The sequence below is a fragment of the Amblyomma americanum genome, chromosome 1 (genome assembly GCF_052857255.1).
Source record: "Amblyomma americanum isolate KBUSLIRL-KWMA chromosome 1, ASM5285725v1, whole genome shotgun sequence".
In the NCBI taxonomy this organism is placed as follows: domain Eukaryota; kingdom Metazoa; phylum Arthropoda; class Arachnida; order Ixodida; family Ixodidae; genus Amblyomma; species Amblyomma americanum.
In genome coordinates this window covers 187,274,302-187,301,465 of record NC_135497.1, presented here as the reverse complement: position 1 = coordinate 187,301,465, position 27,164 = coordinate 187,274,302, and the positions used below count along the sequence as shown (strand labels likewise).

The 27,164-nt window shown below is 47.9% G+C and overlaps 1 pseudogene; it reads left to right on the top strand.

Annotated features, from left to right (window-relative positions):
* Positions 1-1,508: 1,508 nt before the first annotated feature.
* Positions 1,509-2,546, top strand: LOC144115161 (uncharacterized; annotated as a pseudogene).
* Positions 2,547-27,164: the final 24,618 nt, after the last annotated feature.

Here is a 27,164-nt window from a genome sequence, read left to right as displayed (position 1 = left end):
AAAGAAGGAGAGGGGAGAGCCTTCCTGCCTTCGTGGCATTAAGATAAAACAAACAATAAACTGAACAAAAAGCTGCGACGAGAGCTTCACATACTCACTTACCCGCAAGAGCGCATAAATAATACGGCTGCCTTATTGTGAAACGCCTTTGTGATCAGGTTGTGAAGAAGCCAAAGCCACTCGGCAACTTTTGATGTGGCCTGGCAGGTTTTAGCACTCGCCTTTCAGCTTTCTTGGCCTACGTCATCAGTGCAAGCGCTTGTGGTCTGGTGGTCAAAACATGCGACTTTTGAGAGCGTCGTGCAGAACGTGTGATATGTACCGAGGCGGCTGTAATAGGGAGAAGGCGACGGAGAACGCACAGAACTTGCAAAACCGAGGCGAAGCGATGTGGATTTTAGTTGTATACAGCGTGCAACGCCGACCCGGTGAATAGTCTTTAACGTGCACAGCTTACTTACCCCTCTCTGATTAGCCATCCTCAAGGAGCCACTGCAGGAGCCTCGCCGTGTTATAATGTGAGGAAAATTGTCAACACGTGTAGGGTGGTACATTACGTCACTGGGTATTCCCGACAAAATACTTGCTCCTTCGGGCGCCGGCCGCGGCTTGCGCGGTTTTCCGTCTGGTCTGCACACCTTATTTTGCGCCACGAGCAGCTAAGCCGCGTTGCGTTAAGCAAATTAAAGCTTGCACGACAAAGCAACAAACGAATGAGCCGCATGTGGATTTGTTGTGCTCGTCCAACCGCCTGAAACTATCTCGGTAGCCACTTTTATTAGGCAGGCCGCCGAGGTGGCTGAGTGGTTATGGCGCTCGGCTGCTGGCCCGAAAGACGCGGGCTCGATCCGGGCCGCGGCGGTCAAATTTCGATGGAGGCGAAATTCCCTCATAGCCTGAGTCGCTTTGGGACGTTAAACACCCATAAATCAAATCAACTTTTATTAGACAGTTTTAGCTGTGCGTACGCAAAGCGCTACGGCGCTGCGTGCGTTATGCTGTCCGCTCCGAAGTATAGCTTTAGCTGGCCGTGCCGTAGCGTCCCTCAAACGAACGCGTAAACAGTAGCGCCATCTAGTGATAAGACGTCAAAGCACATCAATGCTCGGTTGAAGAAAATTTCATCCGCGATTACTGATAACTAGGGTGAGCGCATTGGGAGCCTTTTTTTTTTGTTCCAAGAAGAAAAACTATGCAAAGCGAAGAAAATTTAAGAACTTACTAAAAGCTAGAAAACTGCTTCGCCAGGTGTCGTTGCCCGCGCTGTAGAGATACAGCGCGGGCTTAGGCAAGGATGTCCTCTGTCTCCTTTGTTGTTCATGTTGTACCTGCAAGGGTTGGAGACCAAGCTAGAGAGGAGTGGACTAGGCTTCAACCTTTCTTTTTTCAAGCAAGGAGAATGGATTAAACAGTCATTACCGGGACTAATTTACGCAGATGATGTACTCCTAAGGGCTGACAACAAGGAAGATTTGCAGAAGTTGATAGACATATGTGGTAAAGAGGGAGATAGATTAGGTTTCAAGTTTAGTAAGGAAAAATCTGCAGTCATGGCATTTAATGAAGAGGGCGGCGAGCATAGAATACAGGAGTTCGTGCTAAAAGTAGTGAATGAGTACAAATATCTTGGGGTGTGGATAAATAACGGTGCGGAGTATCTGACAGAGCATGAACATTATGTAATGAATAAAGCTAGTAGGAATGCTGCTGTCATGAAAAATAGGGCAGTGTGGAATTACAATAGGTATGAAGTGGTAAGAGGGATCTGGAAAGGGGTGATGGTCCCTAACCTGACTTTTGGTAGTGCGGCCCTATGCATGAGACCAGACGTTCAAGCAAGATTAGAAATTAAACAACGTGGCGTTGGGAGGCTAGCTTTGGGAGCACATGGCAATACACCAAATCAGGGGGTACAGCGTGATATGGGATGGGCGTCGTTCGAGAGCAGAGAGGCTAGCAGTAAGGTAGCATTTGAGGAGCGATTGATAAAATTGGGGGAAAAGCAGTGGGCTAAAAATGTTTTCAGATACCTGTATAAAAGGAATGTTGACACGAAATGGAGAAAGCGAACTAGAAAATTGACAAGCAAATATCTGGACAGCAGTAAGGGGGCAAATCAGCAATTATCGGTTAAGAAAAAGGTTAAAGAAACAGGGAGAGCTCTGTGGAAAACAAGGATGCTGACGAAATAGGCACTAGGAACATACAGGATCTTTAAGCAGGAAATTGCCAAAGAAAATATCTATGATAATTGTAGGGGAAGCTCTTTGTTGTTTGAGGCCAGGACTGAAGTTTTGCGGACTAAGACATATAGAGTCAGGTACCACGAGATAGACACGTTGTGCATTGCGTGCGGAGAGGAGGAGGAAACGGCTGAACACTTGTTACTTTGCTGTAAAGGGCTTCACCCTACAATGGAAAGCAGCGGGGCTGATTTACCCAAGGCATGGGGGTTTAAGGTCAGTGAAGGGAAAGTAGATTTTAAGCGGGTAGAAGTAACCAAGCGAATGTTATATGATTGGTGGCTAAAAGCAAGACAAGAGTAAAATCTCATAAGTCATGGCTAGGTGGCTTGAGCCACCGCCCGATTTAAAGGGTTCAGCCGGATCCATCCATCCATCCATCCACTAGGGTGCCTCGATGGGCCAGCGCCGATTTCAGGGTGAAGACACCGCTCCCGGCGGGGGCATGTTGGGTCTCACTCTCCCGTTCAGTTGCATTGAGCGCAATGCGGCGGCACGCCGTTTCGAAGAGAAAACTGCAGCTGCCGCGAGTAATTCAGGAAATTTGGTGTTCTACCTTGACAGAGTGGTACCAGAGATAGTTTAAACAGTGCATCAGAGGGAGTTACTCTAAAGTACGCTATCTTTCGCAGCTGACCTGCCGATAAAATCGGCGTCTTAAGAACAGTCGGTGCACTCATGCGTGTTGGTTCTCTTCTGTAGCGTTTATTCTGCGCAGTGTTCCTTCATAACAACTTTCTTACAACTTGCGTAGCATATTGCAGTGCATACTTTTGACCGGAATACTCTCCATTTCAATTACATTTCCAACAATCAGGATTACTTATTTCGAGCTGCAGTTGCATACTGGCCAAAGACTGCCATTCAGGCAGCTTTTCGTTCGCCATGAAATCAATGCGAGAAGGTGCGTTTCATGGCTGCTAATTTAAATAATTATGAAGATGCAAAGATAAGTAGTGCATTATCCCTCCGTCCCAAGCAGAAATTGTTCTGGAAAACAAGCGTTTCTTATGCCTTACCTCTCATACTTTGGGGTTTACTGTTGTTCACGCAGTCTGGTTTGACCAGCGATTGGCAATTTTTTCGGCGCGCGCTGTCACGAGAAAAGCCAAATAACCGGGTCATTTAATAGTGCGGGCAGAACACCCGGGAACACAACAGACCCTCATAACTTGGTCTCTGACTGTTACATCACGCACACTACGAGCTCACTTGAAGCAAAGGGGTGTGGCCCGTTTTCGCCTCGGTTTTGCAAGTTCTGTGCGTTCTCCGTCGCCTTCTCCCGATTACAGCCGCCTCGGTACATATCATACGTTCCGCACGACGCTGTCAAAAGTCGCATGCTTTGACAACCAGACCACGAGCGCTTGCACTGATGACATAGGCCAAGAAAGCTGAAAGGCGAGTGCTAAAACCTGCCAGGCCACATCAAAAGTTGCCGAGTGGCTTTGGCTTCTTCACAACCTGATCACAAAGGCGTTTCGCAATAAGGCAGCCGTATTATTTATGCGCTCTTGCGGGTAAGTGAGTATGTGAAGCTCTCGTCGCAGCTTTTTGTTCAGTTTATTGTTTGTTTTATCTTAATGTCACGAAGGCAGGAAGGCTCTCCCCTCCCCTTCTTTGCGCCAGCTCACTACGAATATCCTGGCGCCAAACGTATCTTCTGTGCGTCAGTAAGCAAATAAGCCGTGGCTGCGTGACGCAAACGCAAGGCGTCTTTTTTCTCCAGTAACGGTTTATTTTCCTTCCTTTTCGTATCACTTTTAAAGAAACAGCAACTGGGGAAAAAGGCTCTTTCCCATACAAAAAAGTCCTATGGGCGTCTATGGAAAAAGCTATGTCCGTCTATGGCCTTTTATGAACGTCTATAAGAACCCACAGAGGTGCTTATTGCCAGCTATTGAAAAATCTATGCCACTAAATCTATAGCTTTGGAACAATACAGTCGTATTAAGCTCTCTATAGAAAAATATATCAGCCTGTATGGACCTCCTGCATGTTTGTAAACAAACGAGGTGGCGCTGCAGTCGCTAGCGAGCTCGTGGTAGGCAAAAGGTCGGGGAGTGGCGTCGCGGATAGGTGTTGTGCGCAGGTTTTCAAGGCTTGTAGGCGCGTTTCCAGTTTCTGCGAATCATAGCAATGGTCGATGCTTCCAACTTAGTAATTTGTCGAAGTACACGAGCTCGCGTTGTCCACGTGCGGCCTATAAAGAGAAATAGTTTGCCACTGTGTATTGTATATATGGTTAGTAGTAATCATGTAGAAAGCGTTCCTGCCGTTTATTTATGCGCTAGGCATTGAATAAAACAAGTTTTGACACTCTGCACTAGCCGGAATGATTTTATTTCGGGACAGTAGTGAGGGGAAGTGCTGGCGTTGTTTCGTCGGAGCAGACATGCGCTCATCGTCTGCTGACATGCGTACGTGTCGCGCTGCGCGAAAAGTGGGGACAGCGTCGTGTCCCCGATCTCCTGTCTCGCTTAGCGCTGTTTTTAGCATGACCACGCACCAGCCAGGCTGAATTGTCCTCTTGTTAAGCTGGTCGATTTGGTGAAAATTTTTGATTTCTAGAATTATTTTCTTTCCTAGCCCTGAAGTCTAGTTTCGTGACGAAAAATTATAGCAAAATATTGAGTACAAATTTATAAATTACGCTTTTTAGAAGTGTGGTCGTCAAAAATTGTGAGGTAATTTCTTTGATTTCAGCGCCGCACTTTGACCAAAGCGAAAGCGAAGATGCCATAAACGAGGGAATATACTTTAAGGTTCGTTTTCTTTTACCCTCCCTGCGTTTCCTTTTCATTCTCTCTCTCTCTCTCTTCTGAGCTCTCACATTTTCTGCGACTGGATCACAGTGCACCTTCGTAATTTGCATAAAAATCAAATGATTCCATTTGTCGCATACTATTCCTGAGACGTTGAGGAGCGTAATAAATCTCTCGATTTTTTTCCCTACACGTGCAGTATTGTGTTAGTTATTTTTTGTAAGAAACGTTTTCATGTAACTATGCATGCATAAGTACTGATCATATAGAAAAAGAACTAATCGCGTCATCATACAGAACAGGGCTTTATGCACATGCTGGCATAAAAAAAACTGCGCACTATCTACTCAATTATTTGAGACCTAGCTTGGGGGGACTTGACGACGGTGTTAATTATAATTACCCAGAACTGCACCAGGTATAGCTATCAATAAAAGGAATGACTGAAACTAGCGTAGGAATTTCATATTTGCACCAAGTTTAGTTACATATCGCACGCATGAATAACGAAAACACTTTTCATGCCGCGTCCCCTCTCAATCTCGCCACGTGTCTGTTAGTAGCACGCCTGCGGCTGCTTCTTTCCAAACAAGCTTCTGATCATGTATTACTTCATGAAACATGACACATGCATAATGCAATGAAAAAGCATATGGCGTTTAGCACACTTAAGGTACGCTATTCTAAGCACACCAACGCGACCGCGCAAGATTGACACAACTTACCAGACTTCTTTCTACTCGAATGAAATAATTACGTCGTCATATCAAGAAACAGTTTCAAGTAACTATTAAATGTCACAAAAGGCGCCATTTAACCATGGTGTGCTATTAACAAAAAAAAAACGCATTTCTTGGGGGCGAGTGAACTGTCGGCGCCCCGTGCACTCCGGCTCAAGGTGATAAGTACGTGTGCAGCTACATATGTCTTTCTTTCCTTGAGCAATTATCAGCCTACTATCCTGAAGTTCAGGTGAATGAACGCAGTAACTTGCATGCTATTAAGTGCATTGAGTGGCAGTGACTATCGACTCCCAGGAAAAATAACTAACACAATACTGCACGTGTAGGGAAAAAAGTCGTGAGATTTATTACGCTCCTCAACGTCTCAGGAATAGTTTGCGACAAATGGAATCATTTGATTTTCATGCGAATTACCGTGGCCCAATGCCTGTTAGCCAGTTTCCGAATGCGGCATTTATGCGCGAGAAACATATCGAGGCTAATTTAATATTTTTTATGCTACTACGCGGATCCAGCAGTGACGCAGCTGGTCAATACATGCTGCTTCTGCAATGCACAGGCTTGTAGCAGCCGCCGGTAGCTGCGGCAGCTGCGGTAGGCACGGGCAAGCGGAACCTGTTTTGCCTACCATGCGAAAGTCGCAGCTAACATCAGCGCCACCGCATCTTCGTGACGTCGCGGGGTGAAGGAGGTCCATAGACAGCTATAGACAGAAATAGGATAGGTCTATAGCTATTTGGGCCAAAATTCTATAGCCGGCCATAGGACATTTTTGTATGGGTTTTCATTGCCCTCACGCAGCCACGTCAGTAAAATTCGTCACGCGTGTTTCTAGGCAACCATATCCTACAGATTACTTTTTTTTCCTCTTTCGATGACAGTAACAGCAGGGATGGGCGAAACGCAAAAGCGCCCGTGTGCTGTGCGATGTCAGTGAATGTTAAACGTCCCCAGGGGATCTAAGTTATTGGGGAGGCCTCCACTACGGCACCTCTTTCTCTCTTCTTTTACTCCCACCTTCCTCCCTTCGCTTACGGCAGATATGTGAGACAATTACTGCGCCATTTCCTTTCCTCAAAAACCAATTTTCAATTTTTTCCTTTGTTGCTCCGGCTCCTCTTTCTTAGTTTACACTGGCAGGGACAATGATATTGAAAATAAATAGTTATCACGGGCTGATTTTGTGAGGCCTCTTTTTGCTTCAGTCGCTTTTGATGATATTTCTTCACGGTTTTGAAGGAAAAAGAAATTGTTTAATAAAATTTGTCTTCGAATAAAGCGACTTAATCACTACGAATTAGGAAGGTGTCATCGCATCGCATCATCAGTCTACGTGTAGTCAACACCATCCAAAGGGAAACTCAACCATTTTCATTGTTTTGTTGCGGTACAAGCCACTAAGGAAAGCAGTTCATAAAATATGACCATATGGCTTCAGACGTGTGAGCTTTCTACTCCAGACCAGTGAGGTGACAGATTACTTGGAAGAGAAATTTGACATTATTACGTGGAATTTTTCACATACGGTGCAGCAACAAGACAAAGGCATTTCAGAAAACGCTGGAAAGTGAATCTTGACTACGCAAAAATATTATATTTGGCAGGACATGCATGCTCCGCGCTGCTTGTATACAAGGGAAACTTAGGGCCTTGGGAACAGTCTTTACGTTCAAAACAACAAAGGCAGCATAATTATATGGAATTCGGTGACCCTAATATAGTCCATATTATCCTATCAAGGAAAACCAAATAACTTTTGTCCTTTTAAAGTGCAGCCGTTGAATTAAAAACACAGCAGTCCGTCATAACTCTTCGTTTGTCGTGTAGTCAGAGCGAATGCATCATGCATAAAATACTCCCAAAACTGCCAAAACACTACTGCCACAAGTGAAACAAGTATGTACTGTCTATTTCCAGATCAGTAGCATTATTATAGTCGCCACGCGACTGCACAGAAACCGTGCCAGACGCATAGCGCACTGCACGTAACTGACGTGTGAGACTCAACATGCCGCTGCGAGGGGGAAACGGCGGCGCGGGGTAGTACAAAGGGTGCCCCCACCTTGAAAGCGGAGGCGAGCGGGCATCCAGGCATTACCCCCCGAACAGCTTTCAGGCCTGCGCGTCACGTGACGCGACGTCAACGACGTCACTGCGCGCCGGCTGAGGGCCGCGAGCGATTGCCGCGCGCTCGCCTCGCGGGAACTGATGCCACAGACAGGCTCGTCGACCGCCAGGTCCGCGCGATTTATCAGGGCAAAGACAAATAATTAAGATTACGGACAGAATTATACATATTTATCACAGCAGACTCTGTTTGTATGCATATTTACAGATATTTACGACTACACATCGGTCGCGGCCAAAATGCATGACAGACAGAAAACGATATTGCACTGTAATGTAGACGGATGTTGCCTTTTATACTGCGTGCTATAAAATCGTAAACTGACAGCCGAAACAAGTTGTTGCACCGATAAGAGATACACACAGTTGCAATACCAATCTGTATATTAAAGTAGGCCATGTGGCACGGTACGAGTTTCAGATGAATGAGAGGAAGCAGAACATAGCACATTGCAATGCCAAGAGGTAGAAAACGAAAACCATACTCGCATCTTAGCTGTAGGTTAGAAGAAAATATTATTTAATCCATTTTTCAGAAAGGTGGCCGCCCTTCAATGGCATAAAACACAACATATTACTTTGTAGAGTCGTAGACATGCAAAGAAACCACAGTACATTAAACACACTTGTGACTAAAGTGTGGACTAGGCTATAACAAATAAGTGACACAAAGAACCACTTATTTCACTGCTGCAGGTACAGGAATGCACAAGGAATCCACTGCACAAACTGCATTGCACAATAATATAGCCACTAATACAGTAATACATAATAGACACTGCAACAGTAGTACAATAATAGACACGGCACATGAAGACCACATACAGACAAAAGGTGTGACAAGTCATTCATCTACCACAGCAGGCACTGTCTGAGGTTCAGCTCAGTAAAAAAACAACATTGCACTTAATTGCCAAAATACTTTCAAATTTCAGATTAAAAACAAAGAACTGTCATTTAAACTCTGGGATAGAAAGCATGCATGACGCAAACAAAAGAAGGCTCATACACGACGGTGCGGACGTTCTCGTCAAAGTCGACTTTAAGGAACCTGCAGGGTGGGATGAGCTGCCGAATGCCTCTTTAGGAATGTCATTTTTTTTCTACCCAGTTATGAGTACAATTAGATGATCTACCATCCCACTGGTGCACCGCTACAGTTGCCCCAATTCATAGCAAGGGTTATTGCCTCAGACTGCCCAGTTGCTGTCCAATTTGTGTTTGCGACGACCACTTGCAGTGAATTATTATTAGACCATATTGTTGCAGCAGGTTCAATTCATGAATTCGCCAAAAAATCGCATGAGGAAACTGCAATAAAATACCTGCAGTGCAATTTAAAGTAATTAAATGTGCGGTGTATAAGTTATGGAAAATTACTTTTCAAGAAAGATTTGGGCTGTTCTGTTTTTGCCTTCTGTTCTTTTATAATATGAAGTTGATCATTCCTTTGTTTGCATAAGTTGTTAAGCATTATGTTTGCTGCACAGTTTGCAACAAGTGTGACAAGGAGCTCGTAGGCATGCCCATTTTCACATGCATCTATGTCCTCAAGCCTCGGTAGAGAGTTGAGCGTCAGTTTCCGTACGACATTCCTTTGGATGGGCCCATGGAGAAATTGTGTGCAGGCACTTTGCGTCGCAAGCTTTGTAACTACAACCTCCGTGTACATGGCTATTGTAATCAAAAGGGCAGAGGGAAACGAGTCCACCTCGGTCGAGTTGTGCGATTAAGGAATGGGTGTCTTCTTACATTTCCGTCTCACTTCCGGTAACAACCAAGTGTCCTCGGCAACTTTCACACTTTAAAACTTTCATTGTAGCATGTGCACAATACCCGCCAACATAACCAATAACTGGCATACGTTCTCTGAGTGCATCAAGGTCAGCGTCTGCAACTTGAACACTAAAGGAGGTTCCTACATCTCTGACACTGTTTATCTCTTCGATGTTTCTGAAGTCATCAGTGCTCATCTTTGGCAGAGCATTTTGAAGGCGAATTCTGCCCTCTGTCTCACAAAGCTGTCGAACATCTAGATATATGGTACTGCCCACCAACCATTTGCCGGTACTGTCCAAAACGACTCTCGAGAGGATCCGTTTGAACTTTCCCTAGTAGGACATACTTAAAATGAGGTCCACTTATGCAGTACTTTGCCAATGCCAGTAAGGATTGAGCAGACAGCCTTAGGGCACTCAATGTGTCCTGGGTAAGGACCCCAGTGTCATGCCCATAAAATTCCCGAACATCAAGCCAGGTAATGAAACCATTTAGAAAAAAGCTACTTTTGGGTCATCTGTACTCCAAGACATGGGTTCTTCGCAAACAGTACGATGATGGAAGCCTTTATTTGGCGTTTTTACGTTGACAATAATCCACCAGCGAAGAATGATTTTGATTAAATCTGCCGTTGCTGCCGCATGTTGAAAATGAGCTTCACCACTGCGAGCTGCCAGGGCTGTGGCTACGTGCGGATTAAAACCCGGCAGTACCAGCTTCACATTTTGCCGTTCCAAGTTGCTCGGATTAAGTGTCTTGGATGTCAAGCCATACCCAGACTTTATCATTAGAGATGACTCCTCTTTATGTAACTATCTCAAATTCTTAAATGAGGCAGCCATTTTGCATTCAGGACGAACATCATTGTTTGAAAGCTCAAAGCGGGGGTAGAAAAAGCAAGTCCCCGCATTTTTCTGATTCAGCCAATTGTTTCTGATACACTTCAAAAGATATACAGCATCGACCACCTAAAATAATGGCTGATCTGGATCTGACGGATGTGGATAAACATGACGAAGCATTGGCTTTGGCAGAAACATCTTCATTACCTTTCTGTTTAGAGAGTTATTGTCACAAACAACGGCTATGACCCTGTACCCAATCTCTTCTAAGCGTATGATCACCTTCTTCAGTATGGCATGAAGTTGGTCGCCCTGTATGATATTTACCGGAAGAATGTGTGCTACGTCATTGAATGAGCTCAGCAGACTTAGTATCATAAACACGTGCACAGATGTGGCTGCCTCGCTGGAATTCACTGCAGCACCACATATGCTGCCCCCCTTATAATCAAAACAAGGCTTGATATGAATTTCGTCAAGCATCAACGTCACTGTCTTTTCATGTGGCCGCAGATGTGTAAATCTCTGGGAAACATACCGAAGAAAAACTGCGTCACAAGAATCAATTTCTGGGCACATTTGTACAGATGAGCACACTTTCCTAATAGTGCTCGGGTGCGGTAAGGCTAGTGTGCTTGTTTTTCTCAAATACTTGTAGGCATGCGGCAATATTGTGTGGAGAATGCATGCAAACACCTTTACCTGTGTGCTGTACTGAATACGCTCTGCAGAGAGCAGTGTTAGCTGTTCCTTTAAAAATTTCACAGTCCCTTTCTTGTTTTCATTAATGCTTGCTTCCAATTTGTCTAGAAGAGAATTTACTGCAAGCGACAGGTGGCGAGAACTACAACGCTCGCCATACTCGTCAGACAGCATGCACAGGTTGTTCAAAATTTCCAACAAGGAGCTTACTTTGCAAACCGAGTCTGGTACAACAGCGCTACCAAGATTCTTGATCGCGGATCCTTGGTAGCAGGCTGAGACTTGGAGGTTTTCGAACACTGCCAATGACTTCTTCAACCAAGGTTCACGATCGTTGGTGATGTTCAAAAACATCGTACACTTTTCTTTATGAATCTCAGTCCACTGCACTAACACTGAGGCCACTTGCAGGTGCGCCTTTAGTTGTTCGAGTGACGAAAATTGGTCTCTCTCCTGCTCCGCTTCATATGACGCCAGTGATCCTTTGACCACACGGGCGACTTGGGAAGCTTCTAGTCGGCCCCTCTTAGCATCAGGTGCTTCTCTCTTGCTGTTGTCTGGTGCTGAAAGGTACGAAGGGCAGTTGGGAAATACGGTAGGCACCGATCCACGGCGCAACCGCGGTACTGGCAATCGAACTGCAAGGACATTTCCTGTTCTTGGATCCGTGTACGATGTCGTCGTCTCGATGCATGAAGCTTCGAAATGATCGGCGCAAACCTGCACAAACGTACAAACGTTTCGTAAACATCTCACAATCCACTATTAAAATAGCCTAATGCTAGCCCCTTTGTCTATAAGCGTGTTTGCAGCAAAGAAATGTTGCCACAATCAATCCATCTGGACTTCAGAAGCATCACAATAAACGTGCTTATTAAGTAAAAGCAACCAGGAGCACATAACAGTACCATAAACATTACTTAACTTAATGTATGAAGTGGGCACGAAGTCCTTCCTTGGAATGGTGCGTAACCACTTCTTGAAAGTGGTCTTTTGGGAAAGAAAACACTTGAAAGAAAACACAACACTTGTTCGGCATTTTAGTATCCACTGCACATCGCACACGGAAACAAGGTTGCCGCAAAACAACGACGAGAGACGACAAACGCGACCACGCCGCTGCAACCAACCGGCCCGCGCGGCGCAGGGAGCGTGAAAGAAAGAACAGCAGGGACTAAAATCATGTCGCTGGCGATGCGGCGACAATGTCGAGACGCCTTTGCAAACTTTTACGAGGAGAGACCTGGAGACAAGTGCGTATCTACCAAGACTACATCAGGGTTTATCTGCGCTTCAACGCTCGGTTCAAGGAATAGCAAGCATATGGTTTGCGCCCTGTCTGTAGTGTCGTTCTTGTCTGTGTTACCTTGAGTAGCGCAATAACAATGTCGAACACCAGAAAAAGCAACTATCAGCACTCAGCACGCACACTCTGTGAGGGGCACGGACAGATCCTCAGCGGTATTTATTTTTCGTTCTCAAGATATGCTTATATTTGCTTTTGGTTCTGGTGTTTATATTCTGCTGTCTTGTTTGTTCAGCAATTCTACCAGACTACATCGCATTTATGTGTATATGTTAACACTGCTGTTCCCTCCCTCCCTCTATGTAATGTCCTCCTAATGAGGGTCTGGGGTGGTGTTACCTCAATAAATAAATTAAAAACCTGTCTAAGAGAGGAGATACATACAATGACATAGTCTTGGCAGTTTGAGTCGCTCTTGCTCCCTTTGCCTTTGGTCTGATGTTTTTTTGTAAACAAAAACCTTAAAGGGCTCTGAAACGCCTTCCGAGGAGAGCACATCAACTCAATCACTGCACTGTGTTGCCATGAAAACCAGAGCCAAAAAATTCTATTCTACACGCAGCAGACGACCCACAATCACGCGTCAAAGTTGGCGAGCCCTTCCCGGCGACTTTTTCGTGCTCGCACCCTCCTCTGTCCCACGCATCTGCGTAGACAAGGTGAGAGGTGGCCATTGGTTAGATTCTTTCAGACGTCAGGCAGCTACCGTGGCCGAGGCCAATAAGCCGCTTAGCTCCGGCGGGTCGGGAAGCTTCGCTCCCATGGCTGCAGAGGGGGGTCGGCGAAGGGGCGCCTATACCTTCCAGCGTGCAAGTAGTAACGAGAGGAGAGGGAAATGCGCGAAAACGCTGAAATTAAAATTTTAACTATAGATAACTCAGCTTCTACAGCAGAGAGCAAGGCCCTCCTAGTAAGAGGAGGGCTAAAATGATAGGCTCAGCAGACTCGGGCAGACTCGGGGCAGACATTAGGGCCCTGAAGGAATCGGTAGATAAGAACGAAGAAAGGCAAGAAAATTTGCAAACTAAAATACTCAGTATTGAGGGAAGCCTAGGCTGGCTCATGCGCACGCTTCACGAGGAGGGTGTCATTGGAGCCGCTAGGGGTAGACACAATGGCGAACAGAAATAAGAGCGGGAAAGCTGCCGGCTGCGTCGTCTGGCAGTGGAACTGTAGGGGATACCCGGGCAAGAGGAGGATCTTGCAACAAATCCTTACTACATATGCAGCTCCCCCATTAGTGATTGCTCTCCAGGAGACCAGCACGCAAAAGGCTGGTCTCAAAGGCTACAGATGCTTCCCGAGTTCGAAAGGGGTGAAAGCCAGAGTTGTCACTCTGGTCGAGCACAATACTGCTGTCACGCAGCATCCCATGGACGGGGAGATAAAGGCGGTCCTAATCGAAATCCACTCCGGCAACCACGAAAGGGAAAACCTTTTTGTACTCAACATCTATAGCTCCCCTAGGTAGAGGGAGGCATCTGTCACCCCCCTGTTCAAAAAGGCACTTAAAATTGCGGGAAAAAGCAAGCTCCTCGTATGCGGGGATTTTAATGCAAGGCATCCGGAATGGGGCTATAACACTCACTGCACCAAAGGAAAAAGACTCCTAGAGGCCATTCTAATAAATGGGATGTCTATCTTAACAGACCCGACAGCTCCCACTAGATCTGGGAACAGCATCAGTAATGACACGTCACCAGATCTTACCTTAGTACATAGATGTAGCAATCTGGAATGGAGGAACACTGGAGAGAACTTCGGGAGTGATCATTATGTGGTGGAGATCACTGTTGTCTTCAACCGAAGAGCTCCCAAAATCAGCAGAAAAAAATCACTGACTGGGATAAATTCCGAGAAATTAGGCAATCCCTGGAAGTTAAAGCTTGGCCTAGTCTCATGGCATGGCAGAGGGCGCTTAGTAAAGACCTAAAGGAAGCAACAGATACTGTTCAAGACACCCTAGCGGTGCCCCGACTGGACAGTCAACATAGCCAATCTCCTGAGAAAGAAAGCGGATCTAGAAAGGGAACTGAAAAGCCAACGATGGAATCGCAATATTAGGAGAGAAATTGCGAGGCTAACCAAAAGCATAGAAAAGCATGCCGCTGATCTGTGCGAAAAGAACTGGATGGAGATGTGTGATGAACTTGGATCTAATATGAGTCTATCTAAAACCTGGGCCATTCTCAGGTATATAATTAGTCCAACAAAATCCAAGAGGGCGACCAGGCTAAATCAAACTAAAATCAAGCATAATTATAAAGGAAGTAATGAGGAACTGCTAGATAAGATTCGCGAAACCTATGTTTGTCAAGACCCGGGCTCTCCACTACCGGAATATGAAGGCGGGGAAAATAGAAGCACTGATTCTTCGTTCGAGGTTGCAGAGGTGCGGGCAGCGTTACAGGACCTGAAAAAGAAATCGGCTCCAGGTCCTGATGGAGTCACCAACACCACTCTGAAGAACTTGGATGATAATTCTATCTCTTTTCTAACTGAGCTAATGAACAAGATTTGGGACGGGGAGGACTTACCGGAGCAATGGAAAGCCTCTAAATTAGTACTTATCCCGAAGTCAGGCAAAAGTCTTGATCTGGGCAATATGCGACCCATCTCTCTGACATCTTGCGTGGGCAAGCTCATGGAGAAGGTGGGGCAGACAAGAGTCTCGCGCTACATTGTCGCCGTTGATGGGAATGGGGATAAAGTGACTGCCGCATCAATTAACACTCGGAATGCGTTAGTGGCAGAGGAGGCTGCTATTGCCCTAGCGTGCGTCAGTACCGAAGCCAAGATCATCTTGTCTGACAGCAAGGTAGCTGTTCACAACTTTTGTAAGGGGGTGGTCTCCAGTCAAGCCTCCAAATTACTAAGAAGATACCCCTCAAGCAGAGAGGTCTCGCTCATATGGGTTCCTGCTCATGAGGGCATTCTGGGGAATGAGGCTGCTCACAGCCTCGCTCGAGAACTATACATCCGAGCTGCTCTGGAAGTGCCCTTGAGTGGGAATAAAGACCCTCTCATAACGTATAAAGTAATAACAGAAGCACCCAGACTGGATAGGAGAACACTCTCTCATTTCCGGATCGGTCACTCAATCCAAAGGAGTGCAGGGCCTGGAGGAGGCTTCAGGTCAACAGATTCTTTCCTTACTCCATGCTACATGATGAAGACACTGGGGAGCCTGAGCTCTGCAGTAGCTGCCGCAGAAGGGCTTCGCAAAATCACTTAATTTGGGAATGTCAGTATTCTCCTGGAGCTAAGTCAGAAAGCATCCCAGACCTTGCCACCTGGGAAGAGCTGATCCAGAGCCACGACCCGGATCAGCAATGACTGATCATCCGACAAGCGGAGACAGCTTACTGCAAGACTCTCTCCGCGGTCTCCGGTGCTGAGAGCCGGCTGGGAGGCATCCCCTCCTAATTGCTGCGCCCCGACCGCGAGACCCCACGATGTCGGAAATAAAGTTCATTCATTCATTCATTCAGCTTCTACAAAGCGCATTTAAAAATTCTTGCTGGACACTATTCATGAAGCGGCGCACTTCAATATCCCAAGCATGCCGCAACTTTATTAGCGCCCCCTTCACAGCCCCTTTAACAAAAAGAACCTAAAATCACAAATGCCAAAATTCTGTTCACACGCTCAAGACATTAAAAAGGCCTACTTTACCGAAAGTAAGGTGGCTAGATTGGAAAGGTGTGAAAACCGACCGGGGAAACATGGCCCCGCAGCGCATCGATGCCGTGCGGCGGCGCGAACGGCATAGGCGCGGTAAGGCGCGCAGCCAAAATGAGCGCATCGCGTAGGCTAACTTTTGCCACTGGAGCGAAAATGAGCCCGTTTTGCTTATCGCGCGTTTTCCACTAGTGTCAAGGAATGGATCTTTATCATAAAATAGTGTTTCATCAACTCGCATCATTATTCTCATGAAATGTGCTGCTTCACAAGCCGAATTTGCATTTCGAGACGCTGCGCAGGATGTGAGGGACGCTGTTAATGCCGAAGCGGAAGGTTTCAGAATAATTTAAATAATAATAATAATAATTGGTTTTGGGGGAAAGGAAATGGCGCGCGGTATCTGTCTCATATATCGTTCGACACCTGAACCGCGCCGTAAGGTAAGGGATTCCTATTCCACCTCAAGAGGCGGCAAAGCAAGACATACGTTCCGCTGAATTTCGTTCACAAATCATTAGCATAATAAACACTATAGCTGCTGAACAACACGGAGCGATGCACCAACAGCTCATAGAAGTCCAGGCACAGCTGATACAGTCCATGACGGACAGGATAGAAGCTATGATCAACACACGCTTGGAAAAACATGAAAGCACGGACACTCAGTATACCGCGATAGAGCTCAGCTCACCCGAGCACACATATGGCCTCACTATTCTTAACATATACAGCAATCCCAAAGATAAAGGCAGAGTTATTCCGGGCATCCTGGGCTCCTTTCGTTCCTCAAAGCTGCTTGTGGTGGGTGATTTTAATGCACGCCACACGCACTGGGGATACACCTCGGATACCCACGAAGGTAACGTCATTTCTACCGCAATGGCTGATTACAAACTTGGCCTGATCACAAACCCCACCGTACCCACTCGCTTTGGCACAAGTGTCACCCGCGACACCACACCCGATCTCACATGGGCCACACCGAACATAATCGTTAAATCTCACATGGTGCTCCAAGAAAGCCTTGGTATTGACCACTTTCCAGTCTCCACTACTATTGCTTACGATGCCAAGATTTTCAGCCCTCGTTCACAGCTCCTCACTGACTGGGATAAATTGCGCTCATACTTGGCAGCTGATTCTACCGAACCCCGTGCTGTCACCGACTGGACAGACCGTCTGGTGGAGGCTATCCAGGCGAACAGCAAACGCATTAAAAACACCCCTGCGGCACCGCAGGTTGATCCGCATCTGGCTCATCTATGGGAGGCCCGACAGGGACTTCCCAAGCGCTGGCGTCACCAGCGACACAATCGTAAATTGAGACTCCGCATAGCCGCTCTCACTCGTGAGGCAGAAGAATACGCGAACAACATAGCCCGCGCAAACTGGGCAACCTTTTGTAACGACCTCAAGGGTACATTAAGCACTAAACGCACGTGGTCCCCCCTACGCGCTCTCTTATATCCAGAAACCACTAAATCTGAGACACAAGCAAGCACACAACGTCTAATACAAATAGAGCTTCAAAAGGGCACAGACGTAATTGCCCAACTACGGGACACTTATATACCGCCATCCCTTCAGTCAGCACATCCACCCAATCTACCTTCACTTAACCCGGAACTTGATGCCGACATTACCTTAACCGAAGTCCGCCGAGCACTCTTTAGTATTCACCGCTCTACGGCGCCGGGGCCGGATGGCATAACGTACAAGGCACTACTCAATCTGGACGGTCTCGCTTCAGGAACTCACGGATATATTTAATAACAACTGGCACGCTGAGACGCTCCCGTAAGCCTGGACTCATCCCAGCATGCGATTTATACCCAAGCCGGGCAAACCCTCACCCTTCAAAATTTGCGCCCCATCTCCTTAATGAGCTGTGTCGGCAAGCTCTTCGAGCATGTCATTCTCAATCGCCTGCAACCGTTCCTAGAAACAACAGGCTTTCTCTCCAACGTTCAATTTGGCTTCTGTCCTAACATCTCGGCGCAAGACGTGCTTCTCGCCCTTAAAGAGTCTCTCTTTTACACTAAGCGCCGTACAGTAGCTACGCGAGCCGTACTGGCCCTGGATATTCATAAGGCATTCGATACACTAAGCCATGGCCATATCCTGACAACATTAGCCCCCACCGGCTGTGGCACCCGCATATGGCAATATGTTCGGGCCTTCCTTCAGGGACGCACGGCAAAACTCTATCTTGGGGATGTCGCCTCCCAGCCTTTCCCCCTGCCTAACCGGGGAACCCCACAAGGGGCGGTCCTATCACCTTTACTTTTTAACATTGCCCTAGCGCCACTGGCAAAGGCCCTTGCTGCTATCCCAGGGCTCCACACAGCCATATACGCCGATGATATAACCCTCTGGACAACGGGAGGATCTATTGGAACAGCCCAGGATATCCTGCAATCTGCCATAGACATCACCACCACCCAGTTATCCAACACAGGCCTCCGTTGCTCTCCAAATAAATCAGAACTCATGCAACTGAAACCCCTGCCCAGTGACCCCCCATTGAACTGCACATGTAAGGGAATCCAGTGCCCATTGTGTCTCAGGTGAAGATTCTCGGCCTTCTCATTAACAACACACTCGATGCTACCGCCACCCTTAAGCTCTTGCAAAGACAGACTAAACAGGTGGCTGCACTAATCAAGCGGGTGGCAGTACGCAATCATGAGCTGTCTGAACGCGAGACCCTCAATATGACCAATGCATTAATCATCAGCCGCATTGCATACCGCCTCCCATACCACATACTCACTCAGCGCCAAACACAACAGGCAGACATTCTAATACGCACGGCTGTCACCTCCACCCTACGTCTTCCATGGACGGCTAGCACGAAACGCCTCCTGGCCACTGGTACCCACAATACCATGATCGAATTAATAGAGGCTCAACGCACCAACCAATTAGTCCGCCTGAGTCGCACGGAAACATGACAACGCCTACTGCGACAGCTCCGTCTCAATCCACTCATTCCCACCCCAACAAGTCCTACACCTTACATATTTCTCTGCGCACGCAGGATCACATATATCAGAAGGTTCTAACGCGCAATATGAAAGCTAGCCTCCATCAGGGTAGGCGGCAGGCTCGAGCTAACTGTTACACCAAAACATACAGCAACCGCTCCGATATCCTTTATGTCGACGTGGCAGAAAATTCTAAAGTAGGATTCTTCACGGCAGTCGCAGCCTATGAAGACCGCACTGGGGGGGGGGGGGGGGGCACTGCCACTATCCGAAATAATTCTCCTGCAGAGGCGGAAGGAGCCGCCATCGCACTTGCGCTGGCCCACTCCATCATTGACAAAAACATAACCGAAATTTGCACAGATTCCCAGGCCGCATACCACCACTACATAAAGGGCGTGGCGACGCCGGCCGCACAACGTATTCTTGCCACAGCCACCTCTCTCGACCGAACGGTTACTCCGTCGTGGATCCCTGGGCATGCCTCGACCCGAGCGCGTTCATGCGCTGGCCCGAGAACTCTCCTCCCGGACCCCGGACGATCAGGCACCCAACCCTGAGCAAGAGGCCCCATCGGTCCTTAACACATATCATCAAATCACCGCATTCTACAAACTGAGCCGCATAAAATTACCACCACCGCACGGTACTTTGTCTCCCTTATCCAGCGCCACATGGCGACAATCCGCTTTTTTCACGACGCGACTGCGAATGCACCCATCCCCTGGCGGCGGTGTCGCGAAACATATTCGAAGGGTCGCGCGCCACTCGAGACCGGCCGTGGAAGTGTAAACAAACCGGCTTCCTACGCGGGGTGCGTTGCTGCAGCCGTCGGGCGTTCAGTGCGACGCATTTGACAATGCCTACGACATGTGTTGCATACGACTGCATTGCCCAATATGTAAAGGGAAGCAAACTCGGATTTTTTCGCTTTCCGAACGCTTCCCGGGACCGCCTTCGACGCGAAGCGTGGATAAAAGCCGTTCGCCGGCTCGGCGATCGTGGCCGCCATTGGGCACCGTCAAGACTGTGCGGGAATCACTTTGTGACAGGTGCGGACGAGGTACTGTGCACAGTTAAATGCGTGTGCAGTCCATCACGAAATGTTTTATTGATGGGCAGGAAGGCCTCGAATGTCACCGCGGCACCCAGACTTCATTCCGATGCTTTTTGCTTTCTCAAGCAAGAAGGCCAAATGGGCAAGTGCTGTGAGCCGCTTTCAACGCGCGGTGGAGCGGACAACGAAAAAGAAGCTACGAGAGCATTCACGCATGGTGCTACAATTTTGTCGTAATCTCCTAAGGAAATTTACTTGTTTATGCCACTACATCTTGGCCAATACCCCCATGTGGGTATGTGCCATGTATTAAGAAGCAGAAGGTGCGTTATGCGTGTGTTCGCATCATATCCATGATGAAAAGTTCTGCGTGGTTTCGTCAGAATGACTCAATGTGCGCTTCTCGCGCACGTCATTATGGACGCGCATGCTTGTTTAACCTATGCAGCGGTGTGCTGTAGGAAAATAAAGTAAAATGCTAGCAGAGCTGCCATGTTGCGAGTACGCTTGTGCTTTTATCGCTCGTGTAGCTATTCTGAAGCACTTGAGCACAACGATTGCTTGTGAAAAGTTGGTTTGGTTTAGTGGGGTTTAACGTCCCAAAGCGACTCAGGCTATGACGGACGCCGTAGTGATGGGCTGCGGAGATTTCGACCACCTGGGATTCTTTAACGTGCACTGACATCGCACAGTACACGGGCCTCTAGAATTTTGCCTCCATCAAAATTCTGCCGCCGCGGCCGGGATCGAACCCGCGTCTTTCGGGCCAGCAGCCGAGCGCCATAACCACTCAGCCACCGCGGCGGGATTGTGAAAACTGTTGTCCCCAGTTGTTTTCTGTGCTACGGCGTGCACGATGTAGTATCCACCTTTCATGGATGGCAGGCATATACAGCGGAAAACGCCATTTTCACTGATCGCGGATATTTCATTGAACATTATGTTCCGAATGTAGCCTTCATCTTTGAAGCGGCGGCCCTTGCTCAGCTGGCGTTCGCATCGCATGCCGGATGGCCGGAGATACTGAAGAATTTGCTCTTCAGTGGGCTCAGCAGCCTGCCTCGGACTTCGCACACAGCCACCAGTAAATCCTAGAAATCCTCCAGGCACCAGGTGCTGCCCAGGACACGCAATCGTTGACAGATTCCTGCAAAACGTGCTGCGCAGCGGCACTCACTCCGGCCGGGTTGGGCGCACAGTACCCTTCCAATGAGCTTCCAGCGCTGTACGTGAGGTGGCAGCACAGGAACATGAAAAAAGCGGATTACAGACGGGCTGCTTTGTTTCACCCTACCGTCTCTCATGCTTTCACCCCACCTTTCCTCCTCATTGTAATACCTGTGGTGTGCCCAGATCCTCTTAGTGACCTTTGGGAATGTTCTTCCCCACAGGCAGTACCCCCCTCCCCAATCCCACTCATTCTTCCTGGGAGGCTGCTTTACGGACCGCTCAGCCCAGCGGCCAGAAATGGCTGGTGGATCGGGCCTTATGTGAGGCACAAGCCCGTGGACTCCTGGCCCAGTAGGAGACCACCCTAGATGATTTTTTCTTTCTTTTTTTTCTTCAAATAAATGTTGTTTCCATCCATCCTTCCGTTGTAGTTTATTACTTAAAACATTCGGACGTAATAACAACCACCGTCCACCTTTAATGTCTGCCTAGATTCATTTCAGGAACCGCTGATAAATCAGTTCATTGCGCATCCGTTATCTTATGCCTTCGCGGTCAGCGCTACAAGGTGTGAAGGCTGAGTTGGCACTCTAGTTATTTTATTTTAGTCTGGCTGCAACAAAATCATTTTTGATGCCATAGGCAGCATGCACTTCATGCATTGCATTAAAGTGTAAGAATAAGTATAAATAAGGTGCATAAATTTAAGGCATAATGCGAAATAAACTCTGCATGTTTGCTGACATTAAGGCATAATGGGAAATAAACTCTGCATTCTTGCTGACAATGGCGGCCGCCAATAATAATAATAATAATAATAATAATAATAATAATAATAATAATAATAATTGGTTTTTGAGGAAAGGAAATGGCGCAATATCTGTCTCGTATATCGGCGGACACCTGAATCGCGCCGTAAGGGAAGGTATATAAAGGAGGGAGTGAAAGAAGAAATAAAGAAAGAGGTGCCGTAGTGGAGGGCTCCGGAATAATTTCGACCACCTGGGGATCTTTAACGTGCACTGACATCGCACAGCACATGGGCACCTTAGCGTTTTGCCTCCATAAAAACGCAGCCGCCGCGGTCGGATTCGAACCCGGGAACTCCGGATAAGTAGCCGAGCGCCCTAACCACTGAGCCACCGCGGCGGGTCGGAATAATTTAAACGACCTGGGTTTCAACGTGCACTGACTCTCTGCGTTGCGCCGCCACCGAAACGCAGCCACTACACGTACGTACGGCGAGAAGAGCAGGATGTAATGCGTGATGCAGGACCTCAAAACTGCAGTCGCATTCGCTGAAGGCGAAACTGAAAACTCGGTTTTAGGGAAAGGAAATATCGCAGTATCTGTCTCACATATATATCGGTGGACACCTGAACCGCGCCGTAAGGAGGGACTAAGAGAAGAAAGGAAGAAAGAGGTGCCGTAGTGGAGGGCTCCGGAATAATTTCGACCACCTGGAGATCTTTAACGTGCACTGACATCGCACAGCACACGGGTTCCTTAGCGTTTTTGCTCCATAAAAACGCAGCCGCCGTGGTCGGGTTCGAACCCGGGATCAGCAGCCGAGCGCTCTAACCACTAGTATCCACCGCGGCGGGTAGGATGAAGGCGCCCCAAAGCACAAACCAGGTGCCCCAACGCACAAACCGGTTTTTGTTGCCGCTTGCGAACCTGTAGCACGTATGCCATCTTGACGCTCATGTTAGCAATGAAGCAGCACATCTGGCAATGAAATCGTTTATTAGCAAGTAAGGGGGAAAATTTTTCAGAATTTGATCTACAACACACAAAGCTTGAGTGTTTTCCGTTTCTTCTCACTATCCTCCTGATTTATGCCCTTAAGGAAAAAATAATAATCCTTGTGAGACAATAAAAACGTACAGCTATGCTGTCAGCGCAACAGAATGCTCAAAACGACTAATTTTTGGCACATATCACTAATTGACTGTAGAATACCTCTTCCGCAGCTTCGATATGCAAGCGCGTTCGGCAGAACGCATGTGCAAGTTCGTTTTCAAGGATGATGACAATACTGTAACCTGATACTGACGGCCTTGTCGGCACTTGGGATCGCTCGAGACCACTTGGCAAACATTCCCTGGCAGGCAGGGGCACGGAACAGAGAGTTTTCTTTTGTTTTTCTGTATCCCATTCCGCACCCAGGCGCAAAGCACAAACGCTCCGTCTTCTTTTTTGTTGTCGAAGGCATCTCGCCCTCGGATGAGAAAACGCTGCTACAGACACTCCAATACAGGCGACGAAACGAACTGAACTGACTAACTGCTACGGGGTGCGCAAGGCCGACGCGGCTGAGCTTACCGCGCCACTACTAGCAGCGCCACATTCCTCCTGGCGGCATCGGTGCGCAGAGGGGCCACGCACGGCCAACGGAAAGCGCCACGGTCTTCACACCTTCCCAATCTAGCCACCTTACCAGAGTAAGGTGGCTTACCGAAAGTTTACTTCGGCTAATTTTGCGCTCGATATGATGTGCATGTTATGAACAATAATTTTTAATAGTGCTGTGAAGCATCTTTAGAAGCGTTCAAAAACCTCTATAGCAGACGACGCAGTCCCCTAGCGGTGTGTTAGAAAACTAACAAGCCAGACCGCAAAATGGCGCACAATTGAGAGGGGCAGCAAAAATAGAGGAGGCGCTGGAACAGGCATCGCCAGCTCGCCGGTTTCAGGCGTTCTCAAGTGAGTGAGAGTCCCTTGTAGGCCCTTTTTCTGGCGCGTTTCTGTTGTTTTCGCCGTGAAGGTCGATGGTCTCCGAGAAAAAATAACTGCTGGCATCATATCGACTTAGTGCGTGGCTGCGGAAAGGAGTGCGAGGAATGGGCAAAGCACCATTGTGCCCTTTCGGCTTATTTCGTAAATAGTGTACAAAGCTCTCGCTATCGCTCCCTTCTTTACTTCTCCTCGCTATCCTCTCCCTTTCCCTTTCACCGCCGCCGGCTGCAGCTCCGATGCTTAAGGTATTAGACAGCAATTGCCGCGGCCAGCAACATTCTTTTCCTTCACTTTTTTTTAATGAACCACCACCACCACTGCTACTACTACTACTACTACTACTACTACTACTACTACTACTACTACTACTACTACTACTACTACTACTACTGCTGCTGCTGCTACTACTATTACTTTCGGCTACTCCCCTTTACACCCGATTTAGAAAGCTGGTGTCAACTGTCTGTACTCCAGGCTTTAACGTGAATTTGCCTCTCATTTTTGAAGAAGGTAAAAACCATATTGCATGCACAGCACAGCGCACATGTGCTGTGTTTCCACGCGTGCCCGCTCAAAAATGCCGACTTGATAATAGAAGCGCCGACCGCGGCGGCTGCGTTTTTGTGGAGGAAAAACGCTAAGGCGCCCGTGTGCTGTGCGATGTGCAGTGCACGTTAAAGATCCCCAGGTGGTCGTACTTATTCCGGAGCCCTCCACTACGGCGCCTCTTTCTTCCTTTCTTCTCTCAGTCCCTCCTTTATCCCTTCACTTACGGCGCGGTTCGGGTGTCCACAGAGATATGTGAGACAGTTACTACGCAATTTTCTTTCCTCAAATACCAATTATTATTATTATTGGCGGCCGCCATTGTCAGCAAGAATGCAGTTTATTTCCCATTATGCCTTAAATTTATGCACCTCATTTATATTTATTCTTACAGTTTGATGCAATGCATGAAGTGCGCTGCTGCCTATGGCACCAAAATGATTTTGTTGCAGCCAGACTAAAATAAAATAACTAGAGTGCCAACTCAGCCTTCAAACCTTGTAGCGCTGACTGCGAAGGCATAAGATAACGTATCTGCAATGAACAGATTTATCAGCGGTTCCTGAGTTGAATATAGGCAGACATTAAAGGTAACCAATTATTATTATTATACAAGCGCTTTTTCTACTTGGCCTCCATTTGAATATGTGTCCGAACTTTGCACAAAATCGAATACTGCCAGGCAAATATCGCGGTGCGATCATCTTCGCTGAGGTAGCGCGAGGAGTTTTCTAGCCTACCTTCAGTGGTTCCCATAGATGCCGCCACCGAATACGTTGGTTAGCGGTTAAGCGCAGGATCTGTTAAGGCGCGTTTATAATCCGGCGTAACGCGCGTGCGCGCTGCACGGCGACGTCACGTCGGCCAAAGCGAGACCCTCTATACTCCATCTGCGCTTGAACGCCGACGCGCTCGGCGGCTTCTGCGCATTCTGACCGCACTGGCGGAGACTTGGAGCACGTCTCTATTTCGCGCCGAGTGCGCCAGCCGCCGCCGGCCCGGACAGGCCGGTTCGGCTTCGCGGCGAGGCGCGCGTTATGACGTCATGTGCGTCCTCGGAGCACTGTCATGGCGAAATCGCAAGTTCGCGACCAGTAAAGCTTTCGCTTTGAAAACAACACACCAATTAAGCAACTGAGAAACCCCGGAAACCAAATCTTCCTCCTCATCAGTTGTATCGCAAATAGGCGAGAAAGAGTTAAAGAAGCCGAGACCAGGAAACTAATCCAAGCCTTCGTTCTTAGCAGAGTCATCTACTCTACACCATACGTCACCCTCACAGCCAGAGAAAGAGACGACCTGGATTCTCTAATTAGACAATCCCACAAAACTGCGCTCAACCTCCCTCGTCGTACCCCAAATGAAAATGGCAGTGGCTTAGCTCGGCTATGCCGGGATATATGTAGCGAAAGCAAGTGTGAAACTCCCCGGTTGGCCTTGTTCACATATTCCACAACGTATGAAGCACAGGCATAAACGTCCAGTATGACCGGTAGGTCGATGTTTGATTTCAACACCGAGGGTATGCAAGGAGTGAAGGGGTCGCGTCACTCTTACGCCTATTCTCTAGGCTGACGGCAAGTTGTTCTTCGGTTTCTTAAGCCCGCCGCTGAAGTTTCTTGGCCGCATTCCATCGTTCATCACGGGCCGTCTTCAGTGAAGCAGGACTCGGGTCTCTCCTCCGGCTGCTGTCGCTACTGCTTCCGGTCGAGACACCGGACGTTAAACGTGCCTGTCTCGCGGCGGCATATTCACGGCGGCGTTTAGTCAGTCGTTCGGCGCGCTGTTCGTCTGTTCCCTGGGCGATTCGTTTCCTCTTCATCTCGTTCCGCTGTCGATTCCAGGCCTCCTCCAGCTTGTCAGAATTGTCGCCGTCCATACTGTCGCCTCAGCTGTGGTTGCGGCGCACGCCAGCTCTCCTTTTCAATCCTGTGACATCTTATCACGAATGCGACGCAGCTGTCGAAGCGAGCGGATGCGAGCGCAACAACGAGGAACGCGGTGTCACGTCCTACCAAACGGCGGCGACGGCGAGCGGCACGGTGTGACGTCATGCCAGATGGCGCGGCGAGCGCGCGAAGCACAGTAACCTTCCGCGGCGAGGCGCGCGTTGTGACTTCACGTGCCTCGATGGAGTACCGCGACGGCGAAATCGCGAGTTTGCGGTCAATAAAGCTTTCGCTTTAAGAACTACTACAGTTAGGAATTCATAACACCTTAGCGGAAATGATGGAAGCACACCTCACCGCACAATACGAAAGACTATCAGGCACTGAAACGGGACGTTTCATCTTAAGAAGGCAGGAGTACAATATGAAGGTATCAGTGCACACACCTTGCAAATTCCACGACACGTGCACGAACACTTAATAGTTCATCCTCTGCCCAAAAACATGCATCCACACTACGATGCGGACAGAAGAAAGGCTAGGGCACAAAAACTTCACGAAAGATTTTCAGTTCATAAATACACG